The sequence below is a fragment of the Euprymna scolopes genome, chromosome 35 (assembly GCF_053919585.1).
Source record: "Euprymna scolopes isolate OS-2025 chromosome 35, ASM5391958v1, whole genome shotgun sequence".
In the NCBI taxonomy this organism is placed as follows: Eukaryota; Metazoa; Mollusca; class Cephalopoda; order Sepiida; family Sepiolidae; genus Euprymna; species Euprymna scolopes.
The window spans coordinates 65,628,035-65,637,257 of record NC_136516.1 but is presented as its reverse complement, the minus strand read 5'-3'; the positions used below and the strand labels follow the sequence as shown (position 1 = coordinate 65,637,257).

Below are 9,223 nucleotides of genomic sequence, written 5' to 3'. Positions count from 1 at the left end.
GTTCTAATCTTTTTCCCCCTTTTTTACATTATTTAAGCAGATTTGTCACTCAGCTACCAGATTTTATGGGTCACTATTTTTGCCATAAATTGTTAGGTGAAATTTTTTTTTTCAGGAAAACTTGCACTTTTTTTTAAAGACATTTGGCAGTAAACGTTTCTTTTTGAAAACAGAATTTTTATTATGAAAAGAAAATATGAATGCTTTACAGCAACACCGTAAATATGTTATATTAAGGTGTTATTATTAGACGAAGGTACCACTTGTGCGCGTATGTTACGTGAGTTCTTATTTAGTGTTCTTGTTTGTATTAGAAAGTCTTAGAGTGATAGACAGTCTTAGGAGAGTTCATGTTGTAAGACATTAACAGGTGTATATAAAGAGAGCGTGAGAGTTTATAAATGAGAGAGATTGCATATAAATACATTTTGAGAAGGTGTTTTCATATCTAGATAGACAGACCGATAATTGAGAGGTTTGCATTTATGCTTTCACAGTTCTTATGAACGGGAGTGTTTATATAACATAAATAGACACATATACTTTCTAACACATATATTTTTAGATGATGAATTTCAAATGATTTTTACACATAAATAGACAATACCTTTTTCATGTAATGATGGACACAGGAGACGGCAGTTATAAAAACATGATGAGCATTTATTCTTCCCTTGACCGGTTGGTGGCTTTGCGTTCAGGAATTCAAAGGTTCACATTCTAATGTTTCAAAAGTGACCGACTCGCTTCTAGACGTTCGACTCCCATGTCTGGACCCAGACTATCGTCTGACTTTTACTCTCTGCCTCCCTTCTTCTGACTTCTCACTAACTAACTCTCACTTCCTATATTGAGAAATCCATGCATGTTTCCGAACATTCTGATTTCCCATTTTTTCTTTGTTGTTTTCACAAAGGAATTCAACCTACATATCTAATTCATTTAACCCATATTTTATTATCCACATTCTTTCTAACAATGATAGTTTATTTATTATTTATTTCAGCAGAATCAACAATTTACTGGACATTCCATTTAAACCTATTGTTCTTAAAAACTTATCTCCAGGGTTCGATTCTCGTTTTTTCTCATTTTATTTTCATTTTAACTAAATCTCTCTATTTTTATACTTACATGAAAAGGGGACAGCCCTTAATTATGTAACAAATAGTTAGGTGAAAGTAGAGAAAGTTTGATTTTTTTTCAAGAGAATGTACAATTTATTTTTTGTCAACAGATGTTAAGAAAATAAACAAAAAATACTCCCATCATTAATTATGAAAAAATAAATAAAATGTTGATTAGTGTTTCAACATTTGGACAACGCTCGGCTGAACCCGGTGTGTGTGGGTGTGTGTGGGGGGGTAAATTCTACATGAGTACCATTCTTTTTAATTTTGTCTTTTTTTCAATTTTTTTGTGTGAACTTTTAGCGATTGCAAACTAACAAATTTAACCAAAATGCAAAAAATTCAACAATTAAATAATTTTGCTCATCTTCTAATACAAATCGTAGTAAATCAATCAATCTAATAAGAGATTAGAATACCCAAGGCAAGGACGAAACCAAATTATTGCCAGTATGTTAGGGAGAGGTTATATATATATATATATATATATATATATATATATATATATATATATATATATATATATATATATTACAATATTTTAAGCAGATTTGACACTCAGCTACCAGATTTTTATTGTTTGCTCGTTAACTTACGATAGAACTGGCGAAGTGTGCGCTTGTTTACGGTCGGTGTAAAAATGGAATGGAAATTTAAATTTCGCTCCGTTTTAATCTTTTTTTTAATTATGCTTCTCCCAAACAAATATAATCAAAAGAATAACATTCAACAATTATACTTTATATATAAAACACTTAATATTAAAAAAAGAATATTAACGAAAGAGAAATAATTCCATTTTTCAACGAAAAATGGCAGTTTGGTATATAAAAGTTCCGTTTAGTGATGCCATGTGATGGCACGCGGTGAGAAATAATTGTCTCCAAATAAAAAAACGGCCCATCCGTACAAAGAAAACCACCTATCTATTATAGAAAAATTAAGTATAATGTTATAATTAAAAAGAGATATATAAAAAGCACGCATGGGTACAGTAAAAATATACCAAAATGCCGAAGCAGTAATTCCAGTGGTTATTTAGACTACTAATTACGAATGAACCAAGAGTTACATATACATACATATATATATATATATATATATATATATATATATATATATCTCAGTATTTGACACTATTTTGAATGGCGGTAAATGCGGTATTGTAGTGAGTAATATTAGTTAAACTAAAAGATATTTTAAGATAAAGGATGATCATCTATCCTCAATTTCCTACACTATTGATGGCATTGTTCTTTCTTTTAGTTTTTAGCAAACAAATAATTCGAAGTGTAGTACTTGTTCTGATACTATACTTTATCTTTTCTGTACTCGATCAGTGAAAAATCCTTCTAGATTGAGGCATTTAAAAAATTCTTAATTTAGAATGCCTTTCTTGGGGAGCTGGATACTGTACATTATAAACCAACTTTGTGTCTAAATCTTCTCCAGTGAGAAAACAAGTAAAAAGACAACACAATAACACTTAAATTAATTCCCTCCATAATGAGATTCTACTTTTTAGGCGATTATGTGTGACTGAACACACTGAAAAACTTGATAGAAAAGAGAAAAAAAACAGAAAAGAATTATTTTAGAATTTGGACTTGAACCAGTTTCGTATATAAATTTAATTTTTAGCCACTACCCCCAAGTCTGACTGGAATGATCATAAAACTATACCCAATCTTTATAATAATTACTACTCCTCCAAAAACGCACAAAAATTATCTGAACAAATTTATTTTATTAACGGCCCTAAAATACTAGAATAGCTCAGATATTCAGGTTTCCTTTTAAGTTAAATTTGCATGTGAAACCATAAATACTAAAAGAGTTAATATTTTCCTATCCGATGAATTTTCTAGGATGTTCACATGTAATCGGCTAAAACCAAAAAAATAAATAGAATCTCTGCTGAAGACTTTCGTATCTTACTACTACAGCAATGATCATTTTAATATAGTAAAATAAGCTACTTAATTTCAATACTTACATGTAAATATAAGTTTAAATATGAAACGAAATATATGAAAAACATCTCCGTGAAATATATATATTTCAGTCATAATCGAAACTGAAAGCAAATATTATGAAGAATTATTGATATAATTATTTATTACAAGAAATGGAAGTCTATAACAATTAAAGTACTCTGATGTAAGCTTGACACAGAAAATAAATAACACACGCTATCGTATTAATATATTGGTAATCTATATAAATAAAACCGTAGACGTGTTTGTGTTTGTTAATATCTAATAGGTAAACTCTTAAACTACTGGTCACATAGCACTGAACTTTTCAGGAGATAATATTTATTAACCAAGGGTTGTTTATAGCGCATAATATTTTTTGTTTAAATGCACGAATAACGCATACACACATCGGTAAATTTACAATAAAATGTACATTAACACCGAATAGACATTCTTGCGGGCATATGAATGCGCACACTTAATAGAGAACAGAGCATTACGCTGGGGCGCTAAATGCTTTGATTTAAATTCTAGCTGATAACACCAACTCTTTTTCTTGTATTAATAAAAAAGAATGAAATAACACATCAATTTTACTCGCAGTTTAGAATTTTTAAGCATATATATCTTTTATTTTACAATCTCATTCATTTCATACTAGCATGGGTGTCCGGCGTTGCCCTCGTGTTTAAAGGTGTGTGTTTTATTTCTTTTTAACGCGCTCTGGAGTTCTCTAGCAATAAAGCAATCAACCCAGACAATATATTAAATTTATTATGTTCGTAAGGGGAGAGGCGATAATGCAGGTTAAAATTATGAAAAATGACTGTCGAAATAAGTAGCATATCCAAGAATTATGAAGATGATGAAATGTGAGTTAATTGATTGGTCTCTTTGTAATCGGTCCAGAAAATTTGTCAGTTTCTGTAATTGATTAACAATATTTTTCTGAATTTTCAATGTTAACTTCTGGGGATGACGTCACAGTTGTAGTGGTGAATAGAAAGACACATGATTTTTTATTTCTTTTTAACGCGCTCTGGAGTTCTCTAGCAATTAACAAACCTTTACTTTTGGGGTGGGGCTTGAGGGAGTAATGTCCATTTTGGGATCACTATGCAATCTCCTACAATGTCACATTCCAAAATATGGAATAACTATGGAATCATATTCCGGAAAGGACATCGTTTCTCTTACTAATGTGTTGTTGGCGGTTGTGGTAGGAAGGGGGGAGAACTAAATTAATATTGAAACTTGTGGTAAAGTAAAAGTTGCCTAATCATCATTCGCGTCATGTATTTATGTAATCATTTGGAAAACCTGCTGAGTTATTGTCGAGAAATGATATCATTTCACTTAAAATGATGGTGTCGGTAGTAGGGAGGGAAAGAACACACTAATGTGGAATTTTATAGTGAAGCAAGGGTTGCCTAATCACTAAGCTTTTCAACATATTTGTTTAATTGTAAAGCCTGCTGAGTAATCTTCCGAAAATGACGTCTTTTTTCCAATAGATTTTGTCGGTAGTGGTGAAAAATTGAAACAGATTAAAGTGGAATTTGATAATAAAGCAAGGGTTGTCTAATCACTTAACTTTGTCAATGTATTTATGCATTAATTTTTAAATACTTTTATAAATTTTTTTTTAAATATATATACATAATCCATCTTATAAAAATAATTTCAGTTTTCTTAAAATTATGGTAGCCTTGGTGGGAAGAGAATTTATTTTATATATGTTGTACAATACATGTGGAGTATATGTTAAATTGTTTCATATATGTATATAAATTACCCGTCCGAAGGTAGGTAAACATATTTTATTTATGTGTTTTAAATTATCCGTCCCAAAAAGGTAAAGTTATTTGATATACATTCTGTAAATAACCTATCATGGGAAAGGTACAATTATTTCATACATGTGTAATAGCCGTCCTATGTAGGTAAACTATTCTTTTGTTCGAAATAGCAAACGATACATAGACATTAAAAATTCCTCTCTTCAAAGAATAACAATAACAATTATATTCAAAATCAAATAAAATTTTCCCATTGTTTATCCTGTCCCGAGCAACGTCGGGTAGCCCTACTAGTCTATAATATATATACAGTGTAATTTCTTGTTATAGAAGAACAACCAAACTGTCCAATTACTTATATATTTTTTCTTAATTTCAATTGATATTGTGAATTGATTTGATCTTTCATCAATACAATTGGTTTCACGGAAAAAAAGGATATAAAGGTTATATCATCTTTCGTCTAAATTCAAACGATTTCAACCGATATATTTTTGTTAATTTCTGAGAAGTTTTTGGATAATTATGGTGAACCCTAAAATCTGAACATATGATTTGAATTTTTGTATCGTTTGCATTATAATAAAAAAAAATAAAAAGATATATTTACAAGCAGCTTTCTAACAAGCTTGTATTTTATATTGCTGTGTATAAAATAACACTTGTGTGCATTAAACAGCGTATTTCGTTCAACAAATAATGAAACCTGAATAGATAGGATATGCCAATTGTAGATAATGTAAATTTAAAAATAATTTGACTATGATACATAATACTTGCTTATATATTCATAGGTCGTAGAAAAGTTATCAAGGCGAGAACAAATTATCTTATTAGAAACAAAAAGATGTTTACCTTTTTTTTATCTGCGACAAGAATTGAAATCCGTTTAATTATCTGAAAGAAGAAAAAGAGAGATTATTAGAAAAATCAGCAAAGATAAATTATTAGTGAATCGAAAAAAGAAATCGGAAAACAAAAATATAAAACGAAACTAAAGTTTAATTGCAAATGTTTTTTCGGCAATATCAAATCCCAAAAGCAAATAGATTAATACATTTATATTTTTAGTATTTCATTACGTACAATGGACTACATTTGAGTACAACGAGATTTATGAAACGATAAATCTGGAAGTGGTCGTATCATCTGGAATAGATATAGGATTTATTACAGTTATTACTTATTAATACTCTAGTAAGAAAGAAACACGTTTTCTTATTAGCTGTGGGTGAAAGATTCTATGTGCTTTGAATTAATCATATCAACTGATTCGCATCTCATTATTAAATAACTCCAAACTCCTTCATTTGCTGGAAATGTAACAATCCAATTTCACATGAAAACGGCACTTTTAATTAAACTGCGTAAAGCGTCAATAACCTATAAGTTTGTACCTTTTTTTAGCTGCTCTGAACACTCATCCAGTTTAATAGTACATGCTTTTAGCAATGATAATTGCCGATGCATATACGATTTATCTTCCATTTTAGTATTTATTCATATCCGTGCTATTTTTTTTTACTGCGACTGTGACGGCTGGATTCTTCCCGACATCCACTGCAGTCCCACTCTCTTGATTTCAAACACATGAACATATACAAACCGATGCCGTGGCGTGAGTTACTTAAATCTAGATTTTACATCCCTCACCAATATCCCTCTACTATTTTGCTGGTTTGAGGTTATGAGATTCGAATAATATTCCGCGAAAAATGATATGCTATTTTATACACTAAGTAACTATGAGAATTTGACTTTCATTAATTAACATACGTTATTTTAATTAGGTTTGGAATTGGTTGGTGATTCTGAAAGATGGAAAAATATAGATTAGTTTAACTATCTGTACTTGAAAAATTCTGGTTATTATATACAGATATTTTTCGATATGAATACATGATCTGGAAAAGGTAAGGAAACTTCAAAGTTTAAATAAAAGCAAATGTAATTTTTTTTACCCCAAACAAGACACAGTGCGACTTGGAACGTAAGGGCCTACTATTTGGGATCGGATTTCACAGGAGACTGTGGAGAGTTGAACACTAACTGATGTCTGTTCACATCACATTTAAATATCTGCAGACTATTATAATCAGAGAATCAGGAAACGCGAATGAACTTGCAAAGTCAAGCAATCCAAGGGTAAAAACTATTATAGCAATCTAGGGACCTCAACAGTGAAGGAGTGGTATTTTGCTGCTTGTCGGGTTAGTCGAGATTACATACATCGAGGGGGAACACCTGCTATGATGTCCATTAATGTACTCAAAACAGATACAGGGATGTAACATTGTAGTAATTGAAAGATAGTCTTGGTTGAAACTGAAAGATATATAAGATTTCAGCATCTTTTAAAGGCCCTATCTAAGAGTGAGAAATTAGTGGTAGATTCACCAACCCAGATGTTGCAACAATACTCCATGAATGAGTGAACATGGCTTTGGATAGATATAGAGTACTCTCCATCTACGTTCTAGAAAATTACTTACACTAGTAAGTAATTTTCTAGAACGTAGATGGAGCCCGCCTTATTTACAGCAAAGTCCTAAATACATTGTAAACAATGTATTTGTTCCAATTCATTGTCAGTGAATCTAAAGCCGAGGAGTCCGATGACATGCCATTTTCTTTTTCTTGGGAGTATTAATTCAAGTTTAAGTATGAATAAATAAAACTATGAATAAATAACATTATGAATAAATAACATTATGAATAAATAAAATTATGAATAAATAAAATTATGAATAAATAAAACTATGAATAAATAAAACTATTCTCATCAAAAATCATTCAAAAACTTATGTGTTTAATTGTTATTCACCTTTAAAATTCTCTTGAAATAAAAACATATTTTACTTAATTTTAAGTATCTTACAAGCAGACAGAAAGCTCGTTTAATAAAAAACATGACTTTCTATAAAAAGACAAATGCTTATATAATCTAGTACATATTATACAGTATTTAATATTTTAATACTAGATTTTCTTTTCTTTAAGAGTACATTATGCTAGGCCTTAAAATAGCGAGAAAATGTTATTTTACTTTACCATTTATCATTATTGTATATATTTAACGGTATTATTATTAATATTATTGTATATATTTAACGGTTTATTAATATTATTATTGTATATATTTAACGGTATTATAATTTATTATTGTTATAATTTTTTTTCTCGTCTTATCCTTTATTTCCCTGTTTTTTAGTCGTGTTTTTCAGTGTCTCTCGCTACCATAATTTTCCTTTCCGTGTTTTGCATTATGTATTTTTCTCATTCTTTTTTGTTTCATGCATACAGTCTTCTATACAAACTATTTTCTCCCGCCTTCTTTCCTTTTCACGTAGAGTCGGTCAACCTTGTCCTTTGGGTGTAGTGCATTGTGCATGATGGTTATGAGTTTCCTGGTCTTCTGATCGAGCTGCCTTGGTTCTTCTTTGGTCCACCCTATAAACGGTTCTGAGTATCTTACTAGTGATGCTGCGCATGTATTTATACCTTTTATTAGGTTTCTGCTATACAATTTTGTTTCTAGAAGTTTTTTGTTCTGTGGTATTCCTTTTCGATTCTCTTTCATTTCTGTGGATTTGATGATTTCTTCTTCCAGAACTCCTAGGTATTAATGGGTGTCTTGTTCCTCTATGACCCTCATCTCCATTTTGTTGCATAGTTCCATACCTTCTGTTGTCTCCAGTTTTCCCTTTATTGTAACTAGTAGTGCGCACTTTTCAATACCAAACTCCATTTGAATATCTTGGCTGAATATCATGGTAGTGTTTATTAGTGTCTCTAGTTCCTTTTCAGTCATTGCAAAAAGTTTCAGGTCGTCCATGTAGATTAGGTGGTTCATTTTTCATCTGTATTAGAGAACTTGTATCCAGCTTGGCACTTTCTCGGTATATTGTTCAGTGATATCATGGCTATGATGAACAGCAAAATTCTTTGTCTTTTTTACCTCATTTAAGATCGATTTATCTATTTATAAGATCATTGGTTCCTCTTTTTTCCTTTCTGGCATTCTTTCTGTTCTTCGGGAAGCAGTCCAGGATTATTTGGGGAGTGGCAAATTTGTTTCCTTAGTTGTGCTGTCAGTATTTTTCACATAGTGAGTAATCAGGTGATAGGCCCATAATTTCTTGATGCGGTTCCTTTCTGTGTCTTTCAACTGCATGTATCAGTGTTGTTCTGCCTTTTCCCATCCAATCTGGATCGTTTGTTTCCTGTATACATCTTCCCATATTTTGGGCTTGTCTTTCGTGTAGCGCTGTAGATTTTTTTAACCAGTATGCATGGATCCCATCGTGTCCTGGTG

General features: G+C 30.8%; 1 protein-coding gene across 1 annotated transcript in view; it reads right to left on the bottom strand.

The window, feature by feature from the left end:
* Positions 1–9,223, bottom strand: part of LOC145259891 (BAI1-associated protein 3-like) — a 2,054,292-nt gene that overhangs the window by 1,699,447 nt on the left and 345,622 nt on the right. Inside the window, exon 2 of the mRNA XM_080117785.1 lies at positions 5,764–5,805. The gene's annotated coding sequence lies outside the window, so the exon portion shown is untranslated. The remainder of the gene's footprint in view (positions 1–5,763; positions 5,806–9,223) is intronic.